Source organism: Halichoeres trimaculatus, unplaced genomic scaffold (genome assembly GCF_033239565.1).
Source record: "Halichoeres trimaculatus isolate MK-OKI-2021-1 unplaced genomic scaffold, fHalTri1.1 fHalTri1_scaffold_5, whole genome shotgun sequence".
Taxonomy (NCBI): Eukaryota; Metazoa; Chordata; class Actinopteri; order Labriformes; family Labridae; genus Halichoeres; species Halichoeres trimaculatus.
In genome coordinates, this window is record NW_027437183.1 from 29,767,973 (window position 1) to 29,784,692 (window position 16,720).

Consider the following 16,720-nt stretch of genomic DNA (forward strand, 5'->3'; position numbering starts at 1 on the left):
AAGACATCAGATAATAAACATTCAACAAAGTCATTAAAATACATTATCAGAGCACAGCAGGGTAACTTATAAAGAGTATCTAGTATAAAACGCCAAGTTTAAAAAAGTTCAGCGACCATACTCAGAGAGAATCACTGCATGGGACCCAGGATAAGACGCCCCTTTTAGTCTGCATCCTGGACCTTCTGCATCTGCACCCTGAAGTTAGGTTGCACGCCTTATAAAATTAGATCTCATGCAGTCAGCCCCTAAGAGTAACTTGAATAATAAAGTTGCCAGGCCAGGGGAGGTAGTGGGTGAAAGATCTGCCTGGAGCCATAATGGAGGAACACAGGCCATGATAGACCTGATGATATCATGATAATGTTTAATATATTGGGATTTTTTCTCTCCATAATGAACAATAGCTTTTGAAAGTAGAGTTAAATAGAAAGAATGCTTAGTTTCTTTTTGTGTCACCTCTCACCCCAGTAAATGTAAAAAATGATTAGCCCACCCTACAGTTGGACTCATCTCACACAAAAGAGTCAAGTCACTGATGCTGAAGGTCTCAAAATCACAACATCAAAGAAAAAGAATGACAGGACAGAGAGAGAGACAAACAGGGAAAACTCACTTCTCACCAGACTTTTTTTTTTTTACAGGAAAGTGAACTCAACTCAAACTCAAGCCAAACAGTGGTAAAGGGTAATACCAACAACTTAAATTTGTGACATACAGGTCATACTGGTTTGACGTTAACCGACAGCAGTATGGGACATGTTACTGAATCACTAACCCTAACACTAACCCTAAAACACACCAACCCAAACACTAACACTAACCCTAACCCTAACCCTCCACCCCTCCCTCATGCTGCACTCTTACCCATACCTGCCAACACTCCCGTTTTGTTTTGCGGGAGTCTCCCAATTTTAACCCTCTCCCTGCTAAACTCACAATTTGGAATTTCTAATGGTTTTCTCCCGAATTCTCACACTGATACTCTAAGGGACTGAATAGGAATGAGAATTACAAGGTTCAGTGAATGCATCATCCAGGATCAGCAGTTCAGCAGGCAACATCTTAGTGTTGTGTGTTTTCTGAGAGAGTTGTGTGATGCACTCGTCCAGTGATTTAATACAAGGTCAAGCGTTACTTTTTTGTTGTGGTTACCCGCTCACAGCCTTCCTGATGCCTTTTGACTGACGCAAGTGAATGACACAACTCGAGGAAGGGAGGATGAAACTTTGGAGCTTTGAGACCCACCTAATGTTTGTGTGCTTTTCTCTCTGTATATTTCCCTTTTCTGTGTCTGCAGACATACTTCATCACTTTCTGCTCTCACATAAGGATCAACCAACAGGCAAACAGTTCAGCTCAAGACACACTTAGCACTGTTTCCTCTTTGGACATTACTTTCTGCTGTATTTCATCCTGAGCTGCCACAGTATCTGCCACATAAAATAAATAAATATGAGAACAGGGTGCTTTTATTTACTTAAATGTTGATATTTTATTCTATTTTCACATTTTTTAAAATTTATTTTTACTCTATTTACTATTGTGTATATTTTTTTATTTTGGTTTTTATTTTCATTTTTATCTATTTTTAATTTTGGCCGTTTTGGTCCTTCATAGATGGCAAGAAATAAGCAGACAATAAAAAGTAAAGAGTAGAGTGATATTATTAGTATAGGCCTATGTTATCAAATTCAAGTCTTCTTATTTACTTCTTCAATTTCATTGATTAAAAAAAAACTTTTTGTTTGAATAATTATTCAATATATTTAAACTTTTTCTACAATTTTACACACCTTTGGCTTCTGGGGAAGACAAAGTAGGTTTTGTGGCTCTGGAATGACAGGAAGAATGAACCTCTACATTTCTGTACAAATGATGGTGTATGTAAAATAAATAGTACCCCAGAAATTTTTCATATCATACATTTTCTTAAATCCCTCAGTTGTCAGAATTTTATGCAAAAAAACTTGAAATGGGTTTTTCAGTGCAATGGGTGTGACATTAGACACTGGGCAGCGATGGTGGGGCCCCATATGATTTCATTTTCATGGGACCCAAAATTCCAGGAGACGCCTCTGAGCACAATACAGCCAGCCCATGGCTGTGTATTGTCCGTGTTTACTTAAATAACACCCATGCCCTTTAATTTTTTGTTTCTTGAGTCTGCTCTGGAGTTACATTCAGATTTAGGAGTATGTATACAGCTCAAAATAAGACTGTTTTAACCCAGCACCTTAGACCCAGGTATCTGTTGAAAAATACTTTTGATGTCGTGATCCTCCTCCTACTTTAGGTATACTATAGTATCGACAATTAGCCAGATTAAAGGAGTAGGAATGTAATTTAGGCCAAACGCACGTATTGGCTGTTAGTGCGCGCGGCAGTGTGAGGTGAGAAGGCCTCGCGCTGGTGATTAATTACAGCCAGGCCTCGTGACAGAGGTGGAGGCTCTCCTGGTGCTGTCTACAGCCGACATCGGGGGAAACCCAGCCTGGCTAATTGACCTGGCTTCTGTAAGGCCATCCATCACGCGTGGCCCGAGTGGCCCCGTAAGAAACACATTATTCAGAGGTAAGTTAGTTAACCAACTAGCGCTCCTCCATTCATTAATGCTATTAGCTTAGCCTCTCCTGTCTATCCTGCGAAAAGTGTGCAGGACAAATGCAATTAGAAGGCAGCTTACCCCTCAAACAAGCTACTCCAGGGCATTATATTTTTTGTGGTTCATGGTGGTTTTGCTTGGTGTTTTTTTCTTTAACTAGCCACCCTCGTGGCCTTATAGTTTGAGCAAACAGCACCGACTGCAAATCAAACATCCATTTAGGATGAAATGAACTTTTACAACAGGGCTTTTTGTCGGTTTTGAAAATTCTTCTTGACTTCTGCGTCACAATTTAAGGAGCCTTTCCCCTTAAAATAGAAAGACATCAAAAGATAGAAATCTGAACAGCTGCTGGATTCTTATGTAGATTTTACACTTTTGTCTATCACAGTAACATAAAAAAGAAGTCCTCACAGAATATCTATATTTACAGTGTATAAAACAAACACTTTTTCTGATACACTGTTAGTTCCCTTTACTCCCTGTCTCATCCTGCTATTGAAACCATTACTGCACACCAGCCTGTGTGGTAACTGTCTGTCAGTCTTGTCTGTTTTGGATTTCTCTTTTCTCATTTGGCAACCTTCAGTCGGTAGCAGCAGAGACAGGCAGAGCAGTGTTCAGATCAGCTGTCAGAGCGAGTCTGGGTGGGGAGGTTATGGCAGAGTGAAAGATGCAGGGAGAGACCTGATGACTTCTTGTCACACCTGGTCAGGGCCCACATGTGCTTTCACTTGACTCCCCTAACAGATATCTCACAAGAGAAGACGTGTCTTTGGGTTTGCAAGCACTGAGGGCGTTTTGGTTCCAGCTGGAGACACAATTTCTCTTCCCCTAAAGGTGACTTGTCAACCTGGGGCTCTCCTCACATATCCGGCCTTACTGTGAATGTTAGAAAGTGGGCAAAGCAGAAGATTTTGGGCCACTTTTAGCTGTCTCAGTTGACCTTTTTCAAACCAAGTTATAGCTGTGTGTTTACATGTGTCTGTTAGGAGAGGAAAGGATTCTCTGAGGGCTTATGAGCAGAAATTTCTGCTTTCTGTGTTGTTATTTTAAACAGAAGTGAGTTTCTTAAAACCATAATTAAAATTTAGAGTAATGGCAACATTTTTTGTAATTTTCACACTTATGTGGTTCAGGAGCGCTGTTCATGACCATCCTCGTTCATTCCAGCTTCTGACTACAGGCTCCTGTGTCTATAAGGCAGCCCAATAGCGCCACCTTCCTGTAAAAGAGTGGTTCGTTTTCTTTTTCTTCAGTCTTCTGCAGCACACACAGCACCTCTCCAGAGTTTTCTAAATATGACATTGTTTTTGTTTGTTTCTGTATACTCAGTTCTGCCTCATTCAGTTGTGCCATGCTTAGGATATGCCAGCAGTAGCAACACTGTGACAACAACCACAAACAAGCATTTCATACGTCTCACTGTCCTCTGTGTAGCAGCCTACATAAATATGCAGGAGGATATCTAATCAAATAAATCCATTCATTAGTAGAGCTGCTGGTATTTCTGCTTTTGCATTAATTACATAGTCATTACCATATCAATTAGAGAAATCAGAGATCATGTAATTAAGGTTTAACCAAAAGCACCTGCTGCCTCTGAGATGTGCTGTGGCTTGTGTTTGGTTGTGTGTGCGTGTGTGTGTCTGTGTGTCCGTTCTAATCTAATCTCTGGCCTCTGACAGGACTCCCCCCTCATCAATCCTGGGCTGTCGGAATTCAGCCTCTTTTTTTTTTTTTTTTCCTGTTTTTGTTTTGTTTTTGTTTATAGGAGTGGGTGGTGGCACTGGTGGCTGAGTTGAAGAGGGGGTGTCATATTAAGTGTTGTCATGGTGATCACATTGATTGGCAGGGACGCCTGATTAGAAAGAGAGAAAAGGAGACAGGTGGAGGGAGGCGTGCTGTACATCCAATGGAACAGATTGGGACAAAGGCGGGTAATTTGTTTTTTGGTTGTGGATTTACCCTTTAAAAGACAGAGTAATTACACTAACAGTCAGCAGGGTGCAAAACAGCACTGAAATGTTTGTGGTTTTTTATTTTATTACTGAGCTGTTTTAAATTTTGCATATGCGCTACAAAATGCCATCAAGTTTCAGAGTCCAGGTTGGAAAATGTGTGTCTGTTTGGCCACCTGTGAGAAAAAGATGAATGGAGCTGAGTGGAGGATGGAATAATTCTTTAATGATGGGTCAGAGGAAGCTGTGTGTAAGGAATCATGGGAAGAAAAATACACAGAGGAAAAGAGACAGAGAAGGGGAGGAGATGAGGAATGAGAGGAGGGAGGAGTGAGGGGAAGGGAATGAGACTCAGGGGGACCCACATCAGCCTCCGGTTTGGCCTCCACCTCCTCCTCCTGTACACTTCCTGTTTCATTTCCTTCTCTCTCACACTTAATGCTCTGCATCTCCTCCATTCACTCATTTCAGTCTGATGTTTTTACTTCATTAAGATCCACCCAATGCTTACAGGAGGTTTTGTAATTTCAAAGAGCAAATAGATATATAAAACATTAAGCAGAGAATAGATTTAAAAGTAAGTAGAGTTGGGAGAAAAATTGAATTGATTATATCAAATTGGGATTCTTTGTCAAAAAAAAAACAAACTTTTTTTTTCAGATTCTTCATTTTGGTCTATGTTTATAAACTGAATTGGGAAAAAGTTACCACTTTTCTCCAGCAGAGGGTGAAATATTTCTCTCTGACTCACGTGATGTGCATTTTATGGGAAAATATGGCTCCTGATATAGACTGTAGACATTATCATCAGCATTTAACTTTTTCACAAGGTCTAGTGTTAAAAAACCAAACTAAAATTTCAAAAATCATAAATACCAGAAACACAAAGAATCACAATTTTAATCAAATCAGCACCCTAAAAATGTATTAGAATTGAAATTGTGAGAGTAGTACATCGCCCCAGCCCTAAAAGATAGTCATTATATAATGTTATATGACTGTAATTTACATGAAAAAAAAAAAAAATTAACTAAAATCGAAGGATAGAATTGTTTGAAAGTTTCAGCTTGAGTTTTGCCAAAGGGTCCACTTTCATTATAACCAACTGTTTGGCTTTGCAGAAACAAAACAGAAAAAATACTCTTAATACAACACTGAACAAAAAACACTCCTAACAGCCATGTCTTTTCCGAAGACGCTTACTTTATGATTTGGTCACTTGTTGCAAAGGTTGCAATTTCATCTTAAAACAAATAGAGGCAATTTTCTAAATTAATCGGTTTAATCGGTGTATTTTTGATTTGTCTTAAGTTCAACACTTCATGCCTAACTTATTTGTACCAAGCTTGCATTCAGTGTTTGCAACTTTCCCAACCTTCTAACATTAAACTAAAAGTATGGCCTGCCCTTAAAGTGATACTCCGGGATGGAACAAGTTGGGTCCTATCACAAGGTTTAGGGCAGAAATTACTCCTACAGCAGTGTTTTTGTGCAGCAGAAGCCCAGAGCGCTCGCACCAAACACCCCCTCCCTGCTCCTCTGTCGGTTTCCTCTGCACTCAGACGGGGCCATTTTTCACTTGACCAAAAACACAAATAAACGAACTCCCACCGAAAAAAATCTGATATCAGTCTGCATTCACGCTTTATTTAGAGAATTTTCAGCGCGTTACTTTCACACAAAAACACCGCTAAATAAGGCTCTAGTTCTCATCGTGTCGTAAAACAGCACTACCTCCGCTGCAGAGCCACAGCTGGCTACTAGTCGCTAGCCGCTTAGTGTATCAGTCCGCGCGTGCGGCGTGCCAGTATAAACAAACGCAGGTAGTCTGCCAGGACGAAGAGACACGATGAGAACTAGAGCCTTATTTAGCAGTGTTTTTGTGTGAAAGTAACAAGAGGAAACCAGCAGAGGAGCAGGGAGGGGGTGTTTGGTGCGAGCGCTCTGGGCTTCTGCTGCACAAAAACACTGCTGTAGGGGTAATTTCTGCCCTAAACCTTGTGATAGGACCCAACTTGTTCCATCCCGGAGTATCACTTTAATCCAGAAGTGTAAGTTTGTGCCATCTTCTGAACCACCCAAGAGCTCTACAGCACCTGTCCATCTGACATCTGCAGGAACTCTGTTTACTCCTCAGACAAAGTTTGGGTTTACATCCACTCTCTCTGCATGTGCTGGCCAAGGATGGAGGTATTAAAATATCCTCCTCATCCTTCTGTCTACCTTCAGCCTCCCCCAGCACATATCTGGATATCTTGACCCAGAACTTCTGAGTTTCTCAGATTTTTCACGTGTCCCAAAAGTCCTGGTAGTATGCTGTAGTATTTCAGTTACATTTACACACCTCAGTCTTTTTTTTTTCCAGAAGAATTTAAAGATTTCAAAACTGATTCCACCAGAAATAGTACTTTCCCTTTGATAATGGGAGTAATAATATACAGAAAACTGCTGTAACAAAGTCTTTTGGCCCAGTGTCAGCTTTGAGGTCTTTCAACCCTTGGGTTGACCTTTTATCAGATCATTTGATGCCACATTGTAATCAGATAACTTGTTGTTTGGCAAAGTCATGTTCACAGTGACACCACTAGGTGGCAGCGGTAAGCTGGATTTACATTATTGTGTTATTTTATGGTCCCTCAGCTGTTCCAGCTCCATGTTTCTGAGGACAACACGATGCTTCCTTTGCATCATTGGTCCAGACATTCATTCATCCATTCAGTGAAAAAATGCCACACTTATTGATTTAGCATTGCTCATTGACACATCTCTTGGATTAGATTGTAATTTGTTGCGATGACATGATGATGGATAAACTAGTGCCTCTGTTCCCCCTTTCTTTTAAATCGTGGGGGAGCAAGCAGTTATTTTGTTTTCATGTGCTTTGTTTGTTGATAGATTGCCTGCGTTTCTGAACCTGCAGCCGTAAGACTACTCACTTTACAAACCCTGTGCTTGTGCCTTCTGTTATTTATGGTTGGAGGATAAACTATATTTTTCACGGAGATGAGAGGTCTCAATCTGAGCTATTTTTGTAACTCTGATTTAGAAAGCTGCAGACTCTCCCTCTCACTAACAGTGAATTTATAGGGCGGGTATATTTACAATCGCAAGGCAATCCCTTCTTTTTAACCGCTAATTGAGAACAAAGTATCTTTGCCTACACACTGCTGCTGCACTAGCTCTGACAGATCCACTCTACACAACAGCAGCAACTGTCAGTCTGCCTCAGGCCATTGCCATTCCCAGCTGGTATGACAGTAATATTCACTGCTGACTCTGCTGCTGTGAGACCCCGCTAAACCCGTGTTCACACCACCAGGCGAGGGATGGTGCAGTGTCAGTTACACTCGTAGCATATTTACACAGAGCTCTGGTCTACATCCCTCCCTAGATTACGGAGCCAGATCAGATGAGCCTTTTAGATGAAGTGGCAAGCTGCCTGAGCCACCGCACCATGTGGACACGGAGCCTGCCCTTGGTTTGTTACCTGCCATATGGCTTTCCCAATCAGAGCTCACTCCACTGGTGCAGTGCCAGGAGAGAGGGAGGAAGAGCGTGGAAGAGAGGAAGGAGAGAGGGAGCTCTTCAGGTCTCTGTGCTAACCTGTAATAATCTTTTTCATGGTGTAGTGTCAGGAGGGAAACATGACTGCTGAGTTTTCTACCAAAATAACACCAAATATATGATTTCAACATGTGAATGAGGGAAAATAAAGTCAAACTGACCAGGAGACTCTGGTCATGTTGATTTCATTTTTATTCTGATGTTGTAGTTTCATTGCGTTCTGACCTGGAATTGATGCAAACAAAGACAGAAAAGGTTTGACCACCTAATGCACACATTTTGAGAAGCAGGAGCCAGGAAAACTTGTCAGCCCAGCGTTCTCTGGGCTGTGTGTTGCTCTGTGTAAGTTTTGTGCTGCACTGCAGTGGTGTGCTCTGCCATGCATTTAAACACACACACACTCTGTGATTAGAGGTTCCCACAGGAGCACATTAAAAACAGTATTATAGACTGGAGCTGATCATACCACAATTGTTTGTAGTCTTGAAATATCTGTAAGATTTTATTGGTGCTGGTTGTTGCAGCTGTGGTCCGTACTGTTGTAGTATCATGGTTTCAACATCCTAACAGCAGGTTGTACCAAGCCACTGAACCATGCAGCAAATGTTAATACTCTTTCCTTGCAGTATTCACTTTTTGTCAGTAGAGGGTGCCGTCTGACCTGTATTCTCACCTGTTCTGTGTTTTCTCTCCAGTGGATCTTGTGTGACATCTACCCATAAGCTGCTTCTCATGGTTAAAAGGCCACTATTATGATCCTTTGATCCACTTAAATTTACATAATGCGCCACAGTCTTTATCCATACTGTGGTAACACACACACTGCAAGAGTTTTTGTTCACATCATCTCATTTGGGCTCACAATGACTAATGCTGTTGCTGAAATAACTCAGTTATAAGCCGTGGCGGAAAGTGCAGAGGGTAGCAGAGGCCTGCAGAATAGTGTATCTTATTGTAGGCTGTGGACTTCTGCCAGCAAACACACCAGAGACTCTCCCAAATATTGAGGGGGATTCAACGTGAGCAGCATAGTAAAAAATAAACAGCACGGTTGACTGTGTGTGAACAAGAGCTTTTGTTGCTGCTGATGTGTGATGAAAGCAATAAGATGCATTATTAACTTTCTTGTCATGATGACTGAGGCTCTGATTTAATGATATTTGTTTGAGAATATTCTCCAGACCTGTGTGTGTCCCACCGCTCTGTCCCTCGTGACAAGGTAGGCTAAATTAGAGGAAGAAATGAGAATATTTTCTCAAGAGTTCTACCGCTGGTGGGTGGGTGTAAATAAGAGTAAAACTGACATCTGCAAATAGATATGACTGCCTATGAAGTACATTTCTGTGCTTGTGTCTGTACCATTTGTAAATGCACAAGTGACCTGCAGGATAGTATAATTAGACCGAGTACTTTAGTGCTTTACACAGATACAAATTGTTGAAAAGATGTTTGTTTTCCTACTTAAATAGTTACTCAAATCTGCACATTCTCAAAGATTCTTTATTGTACAATTAGGTATTTTCTTGTTCTCCTCTTTGTATTTCTGAAATGCTTATGCCGCTTTAAGTTTTTGAACTCTGTGTTTTCAAAGGAAATGAGGAGATGCTGCAAAAATTGTGCTGCAAGGTTGTAAGCAAGGTTATAATAGTTTTGGATTTGTCATTTTAGTTTAGTTTTAGTTAGTTTTGAATTTTTTTCCATTACAGTTTAGTTTTCATTAGTTTTAGAGCAGGCATTCTAGTTTTTATTTAGTTTTGATTTTTGCAACAGGGCTTAGTTTTAGTTTAGTTTCAGTTTAGTTTCAGTTTAGTTTTATTTTTTCATACCTTATTAACCAGGTGCAGGATTCAAAAAGGTCAGAGTAAATATTTTGTCATACTGTTTATTTTCTAAGTCCAACATAGTGCTCACTGCTCAACCAATGCTGATACTGAACTGTTGGCTGCTGCCTTAAACACATGAAAATAATATAAACTTAATATAAAAAAATATAAACATAAATTATATAAAAATAATGTTAACCTAAATTGCATAAAATTAATATGAACTAAAACTTTATAAAAAACAATATAATATGAGCTTAAATATTTAGAAACTTGGACACTAACAAGAAAGACAGATTTAAATACAATGAAACTATTACAGATGCTCTGATTCTTTGCTCCTCTATGTTTCGCCGCAGCACAGAGCACAGCCAGTCAGTGCAGTAAACAAGCACGTCCCAGTATGGCTGTTTCCCAAAGCCAAGGTACCTTGCCTTGCCTTGGTCTGATGTGGGCGTGGGGTGGGCGTGGGCAGGCATCCACATCATCAGTCGCTGCCCAAGTGCTGTTCCAATGTTCATGTCCTCCGGAGGCATATGTCCTCCGTTCGGTTAGCATGTGGCTAATTGACCAAGGATACACAGGTGTATCCTTCGCTGCCTTGCCATGGCTATAAATACCCAACATGCAATGCGTGAATCTACAAAAAAGGAAAAAAATGGAAGGAAAAGACGCACCAGCGGAGGCGCGTGGTAAATTCCAATTTAAATGTAAGTAACAAAATACACCTCTGAAAATAACAACTTATACCATGTCCACCACTTAACTCTTTTGTGTGTCACTCACGTAACTATAATTACTGAGAAGCTGCACCTGCAGAGTGTCAATGATGTGACAATAAAAAAGCAAAAAGTATAGAAAAGTGGCAAGCCATGACAAACTTTGTAGCCGTCTGAGCTCCTCCCAAAATATGTCTTTGTAGGCTGTTCCATTAGCATCTCCTTTTGAGCAGAGGCAGGACACTTGCCTTGGATTGGAAGGAAGTGGCTTCGGAGGCACTGCCTTCAAAGGCAAGGCAAGGCAAGGTACCTTGGCTTTGGGAAACAGCCTATGTCACTATGATGGTGCCGTACGGCGCTGACAACTGCCGAAAACTGTCGTAAAACTGGTTGGGAAAATGTGTTGGATTAATTTAAATCCTAAAGGCTATTAATATTGTCAAAAACTATAACTAAGGGAATTTTCTCTTTAATTTTAGTTAGTTTCAGTTAGTTTTGTGAACACAAGATACAGTTTTAGTTTACTTATCGTTTTTGTTTTCTTTTTCAGTTTCTATTAGTTTGAGTTCACTGCAATGTATTTTGAATTTTAGTTTTTGTTTTAAGTTTTGTTTTAGTTAACTATTATAACCTTGGTTGTAAGTTCTTGCAATATTTCAGTCCCAAAATGGCAAATGTTATCTCAATGCCACTGGAAAGGAGGGAAACCCCAATGTCCTTTTGGGAATAAATGAAGGTTTGAATGAATATTCTGTCCCCCTGTAAGAATATTGTCACTGTAGAGATGCATGATATTTGATTTTTTGGCAACAGCTGATACACTGATGTTTAATTACTAATTCAGCTGATCCCAGTTTTTTTTTCCTCAACTCTGGAGATCATCAACCCTCTTCTGTTTTGGAAGTAGCACATTTTTTGTGGAAAACAAGAAAAAAAACTAACAAAACTGAATATTTTTTGTGATGATTGATTTGAAAAAAAAAAAAAAAAAAAAAAAAGAATAAAAAAATAATAATAATACAAAAAAGTAAATCCTGCTTAACAATTGGATGATGCTCTCTTTGAGACATTCATTACACTACCCCCATCCAGGGTAGATTTGGCCATTTTTTACAATTGTCACAGGAAGTAAACCTAACCTCTGCTCACAGCGAACATATGAGAAGTGCAGCTCGACACCAGCTAAACCCAAGTTAAATGAAATGGTTTACTCTTTGACAGTAAATTGGCCTATATTAGTCATCTGCATGTACCTTACAGACTGCTGCTTAGATTGAAATTTAACTAAAAACAGGAGCCAAATACGTGACTACTAATCTGCACTAAGCAAATCATAATAAGTGCAAAAAATATATGCAGCTTCAGTTGTAATCAGAACATAAATGGATATATGGACACAGCCTACACTAAACAATTCTATGGGCTACAAACAATGTGAGGGGATGTGCAAACAATAAAAAACTACAAAACATGTTAGCTGCAGCAGTTTATGCTGCTGAGGTCAGGCATTTAATTAAGCAGCAGCCCGTTATTTCATCAGTTATGATGTCAGCAGATATCTTACTGTTGGCTGATGTCTGATATTTCATTTTTAAGCCAAATCGACCCACAGCGATAACGCGCCGATTGTGCATACCTAATTCTCAGTAGGCTTAATAAAACTTTCTTGTGTGACCTTCTTCCTGGAAGTCCCCACTCCCAGGCCACCAGCTTAAATTTGAATAAGATAACTGATTGACAGCTTTGATGACAAATGCCCAATCCTGCATCATTCCGTATTAGTTTATCAGAGTAGAGGGGAATGGCAAGAAAAAAGACCAAACACTGCCGTCATTTAACTTTCAGTCGCCATGTGTGTCAGCTTTAGATCAACGCAGGACTCTTCTGCTTGCTGAAGGAGTATCAAAGTTTTATCAGTAAGGTCGATGCATGTTTTGTTGGTTCAAAGGACATAGGGCTCTAATTTCGTGGCGCAGCGCAGGGGGCGCAAGCCTGGCGCAGCCTGTGCAATGCTAATTTTGTGCGGCGCACTGCCGTGCGCTGCCAATTTGACAATTTGGTAGACCGTCTGCGCAGAGATGGGTGTGACTGCGCACCAGGGGGAGTTGACGGCGCACCAGGGGCAGGTGTCAGCAGATTCATGTTGGCGCAGTGACAATTCCGTGCCAAAAAAGTGCGCTGAAAGCTCGCCAGCTCCAACCTGGTCTATCGACGCAAGGTGGAGCTCACCCCACGCAGCTGTAATTTGGTGACAGGCGCACATGTGCGCACATGTCAACAAAGCCTCAGAGGCAGGTTTCCAGAGTGTCAGCCACATTTTGATGCAGTAAACAATCACAGCAATCACTATTTAATGTAATCGTCTGAACCAGCATAAACATTTATATCTATATTAAATGTCCCGTCACATCTGATGTCAGATTAAAGCCGTTTGTCATAATGGAAAGTTAACCTGACGGCAGCTGGAAGTTTGATGCACATCTTACAATTAAACAGCCTTAACATCTGATACTGAGTATATATCTGGTTCTCTCATTTCATTTAATTCAAAGAAAAGAGGGAGAGAAAAGACGAAAAAAAAAAAGAGAGAAAATAAATGTATGTCACTCAGGTCACCATGATTGTCACCCGTGATTTCCCATATTTCTCTGTTTTAGTCTTTATTTTTAACGTGATCTAAAAAGATGGAGTACATTATTGTAAGGAGGATGAGGTGGAGACACTGGGAGAGTATACAGTATATCACCAAAGGTTCTGCTTGGCGATGACAAACCAGGAGTGCAGGTGGATCAAAAGTATTCTGAATGGATAAGCCAGCTGTGTAACTGTCTCTTCATTTTGTACTCCTATTAATGACAAAGGAACAGATTAAATCTGTCCCGGGAGCTGGCCCCCACGGTGACGCGCTTCGTGTCCTCCGATGTGCCCCGCTGTCCATTTTCCTGCTGCAGGGACAGCGGCTCTGACCGTCTCTGCTACCAGCACTGTTTCCGCGGTGCTGGAGATCACTCAGACCAATCAGACGCTGCGCCTCGGCCGCAGGGCATTTAAAGGCGAGGAGAGGAGCTCATCTGATTGGTGAAAATAGCGCTCGGCTGTGTTAAACCCACTCACGGCTTTTCTCCTCCCTCTCTGCCATTTGCACGGAGGGAGGCGTGGACGCGCAGCTCTGCGCTCATCTGCGCCTGTACTGCGCCTCTCTTGGCACTGCAGGAAACTTGCAAAGTGCGCCGGTCATGCCCTGTGCACACGGCGAAGGCCGGCGCAGGGCAGGTGCACCTGCGCCTGCGCCTGCGCCTGGTCTACGAAATTAGAGCCCATAATGTCAGTCCTCCAGCTCTACCAACCAGGTTGCCTCTGCACTTGCGAAATGCTAGTTAGCAACCGTATCCTAGGTAGGCCAATCGCCAAGATAAATCAGAGCTACCCACTTTAGCACCCATGCTATTTTGGTAGGACTGTAACTCTGTCACCGTTTGTTCAATTAAAAATTCAAACAGCAATGGAAACCTAATGATTTGCACTACAATAATCACAAGCATGTGACTTAGCCTCGCAAAGCAAAATACTGAAAGTATTGCAAAAAGGGCTAAACAGCTCCTGAATACCATAAGTTCTTGAGGTTTTGCCCAATCCTAAAAATTCCAACACAGAGAGCTATGAGTACTGTACTGTCTCACTATATTCATTAGAAATCAATTTTGTTTTTGTGTTTTTCTTCTTTTGAACTGCTAATACTTCCATGCCATGTGCAATGATCATTCACCAGATGTTAACAAATCAAGTTTATGCACAATTGGAAAAAGAGGTCAAAGCACTCAGACAGAGAGGGCATTTTCAGACCATTATACAGCAATAATTAAAAAAAGTATGTCCAAAGAGCCATTTTAGCTTAGGTAAGTAAAGGGTTGATGTATCAGCACTAATATACCAAGGACACCTGAGGACCTCTTTATGTATGGAAGGTGTATGGACTAATTTATTTATTATTACTTAAAAATAACCTCACTATCAGATTATAGAGCATATTTCAAGCCAACAGTACATAACTTGTTAACTGAAGTACAAACAAACTTGGACATAAGAATAAGAAAAAATATATTTACATAAAAAAAAAAATCTTGAATATATAGTTTGTAGAAATGCAAGTATCTAGTGGTTTGTAGCAGTCTGATTGAAACACTCACTTGAAACACTCACTTGAAACACTCACTCACTGATTGGCATTGGCCTTGAAAAACAATAAGCTCCTGTGTCGAGAGATTCTCTGTCAGCTTTACGGAGTGTGCTTGTATGTGTATGTAAATGTGCACACGTTTGCGTACACATTTAGAGCAGAATGCATTAGAGCAGAACTTTGCCATGTGCAAACTAGTGCGACAGAAAATATGAATGCCATGATGTACAAATAACAGCCGTTTAAATTAGATGAATATCATAAGTCTGTTTAGTCTGTTAGATTAAAAAAACAAGGTATAGATCTGATTTTTGAGACATTGAACTCTAAATCACTTCTGCTTTGATCTGGTGCTATATGGAAAATCTCTGAATTGATTCAAATTAGGGGTCGTTTACACGAAAACAGTTTTAGGGTTTCAGCTGGGGTTGTTGCGTTTCAGCCTTGCGTTTCCACGGGAATGGCGTTTTAGCCAAACTAAAAAGCAAACTTTTGAAAACGGCCTCCAGAGTGGGATTTTTCTGAAACTCTGCCAACACCGTTGCCTTGTATATGGTAAGCCAGCATTTTCAGTGGAAACGCTGACATCACACTCCGCTCCTCACGAACGCATACAACAGGACAACAGTACCATTGTTACGATCGTCGCGAACTACCGTGTTGTGCTTGTGCTGCTCAATCTGCTGACTGTCTTTATACAAAATGTGCATATTTGCTCCACTTTTGTACTTAGTATTCCCCAATACACCAGATGATCGGCTCAAATCCACTTTGGTGGAGATCTCTCAAAAGCAGCTTCTAGACAAGACAGTTATAGCGCCGACTACAGGCCTGGCATGCTTATTATAGCGTTTTCAGTCCATCAGTGTTTTCGTGTGAAGGCAGTTTTTTTCCACTGCGATTCAGCGTTCTCAGATGAAACGTTGTGGTGTAAATGGGGCCTTAGAGGGGTGGGTCTTGCACACCAAGGTCTGCTATAGCTCTGCTCCCGGCAGGCCTCCAAAGGGCTGGCCAATCAGAAGGAGGAGGGTTTGTTGAGTGGGGAGTGTCAAAGAGGCAGTAGCTTAAAGCAAAGTGTTTCAGACAGAGGCTAAAATAAGAGTTTTTTAAAACACCAGTGTGAGAACAATAAGGGTTTTTTGGGGGAACCAGAGCAACATTATGAAGACAAAATGAGCCCAATACCCTCTATTGAACTAATTTTTTTCATGGATTACTTGAACTAAGATAGTTACTCACTGAACATGAAATGTCCTGTTCAGCTAAAGCTTATGAAGAAAAATCTTGGTTAACTGCTTATAAGTCTCCGATAATGTGACTTCAACATGAAAAAGAACAGGACTGACACTTTCTTAAGGACAAACAGCTCATCCATTGCCTTGAAAGAGCTTCCTTAGAGCATTTGATGTGCTATTTCAAACCCACATTGTGTTGAACCTTCTTTAAACCTAGAGGACTCCAGGCCCTAATACAAGCTTTTGTGCGGACAGCTGTTAACATCAACATTGGGATAACATCTTAGCCCCCAAGTGTTTCTAAACCTGGGCAAAACTATATTTTCTTGTATATTTTCATGGCTGAGTTTTTTCTGTTAAGTACATTTCTCATCTCAGCTTCAGATTGAAGGTGAGTTGAGCTCAAGCCTTTGTGGTAAATCTGTTTACAGATTTGTTGTCGGGTTTTGAATCAAAGGGTTCTGGCTGGCAGAGTGTTGTTTTATTTGTAAGGCCTTGACTGTGAGCAAGTGGTTTAACTCAAAAAGTAACACTTTATTTATCACAGAATCACCTCCCCATTAAAACACCTTAAATATGTTCTGTTCAGTGAGAAAATGCTGAATGATGCTGGCAGCGTTACTCAGTGTTAACAAG

General features: G+C 40.8%; 1 protein-coding gene across 1 annotated transcript in view; it reads left to right on the forward strand.

Moving 5' to 3' along the window:
* The first annotated feature begins 2,420 nt into the window (after positions 1-2,420).
* The window catches only part of ank1a (ankyrin 1, erythrocytic a), a 110,239-nt gene continuing 95,939 nt past the window's right edge, over positions 2,421-16,720 (forward strand). The window contains exon 1 of the mRNA XM_074669568.1: positions 2,421-2,574. The gene's annotated coding sequence lies outside the window, so the exon portion shown is untranslated. The remainder of the gene's footprint in view (positions 2,575-16,720) is intronic.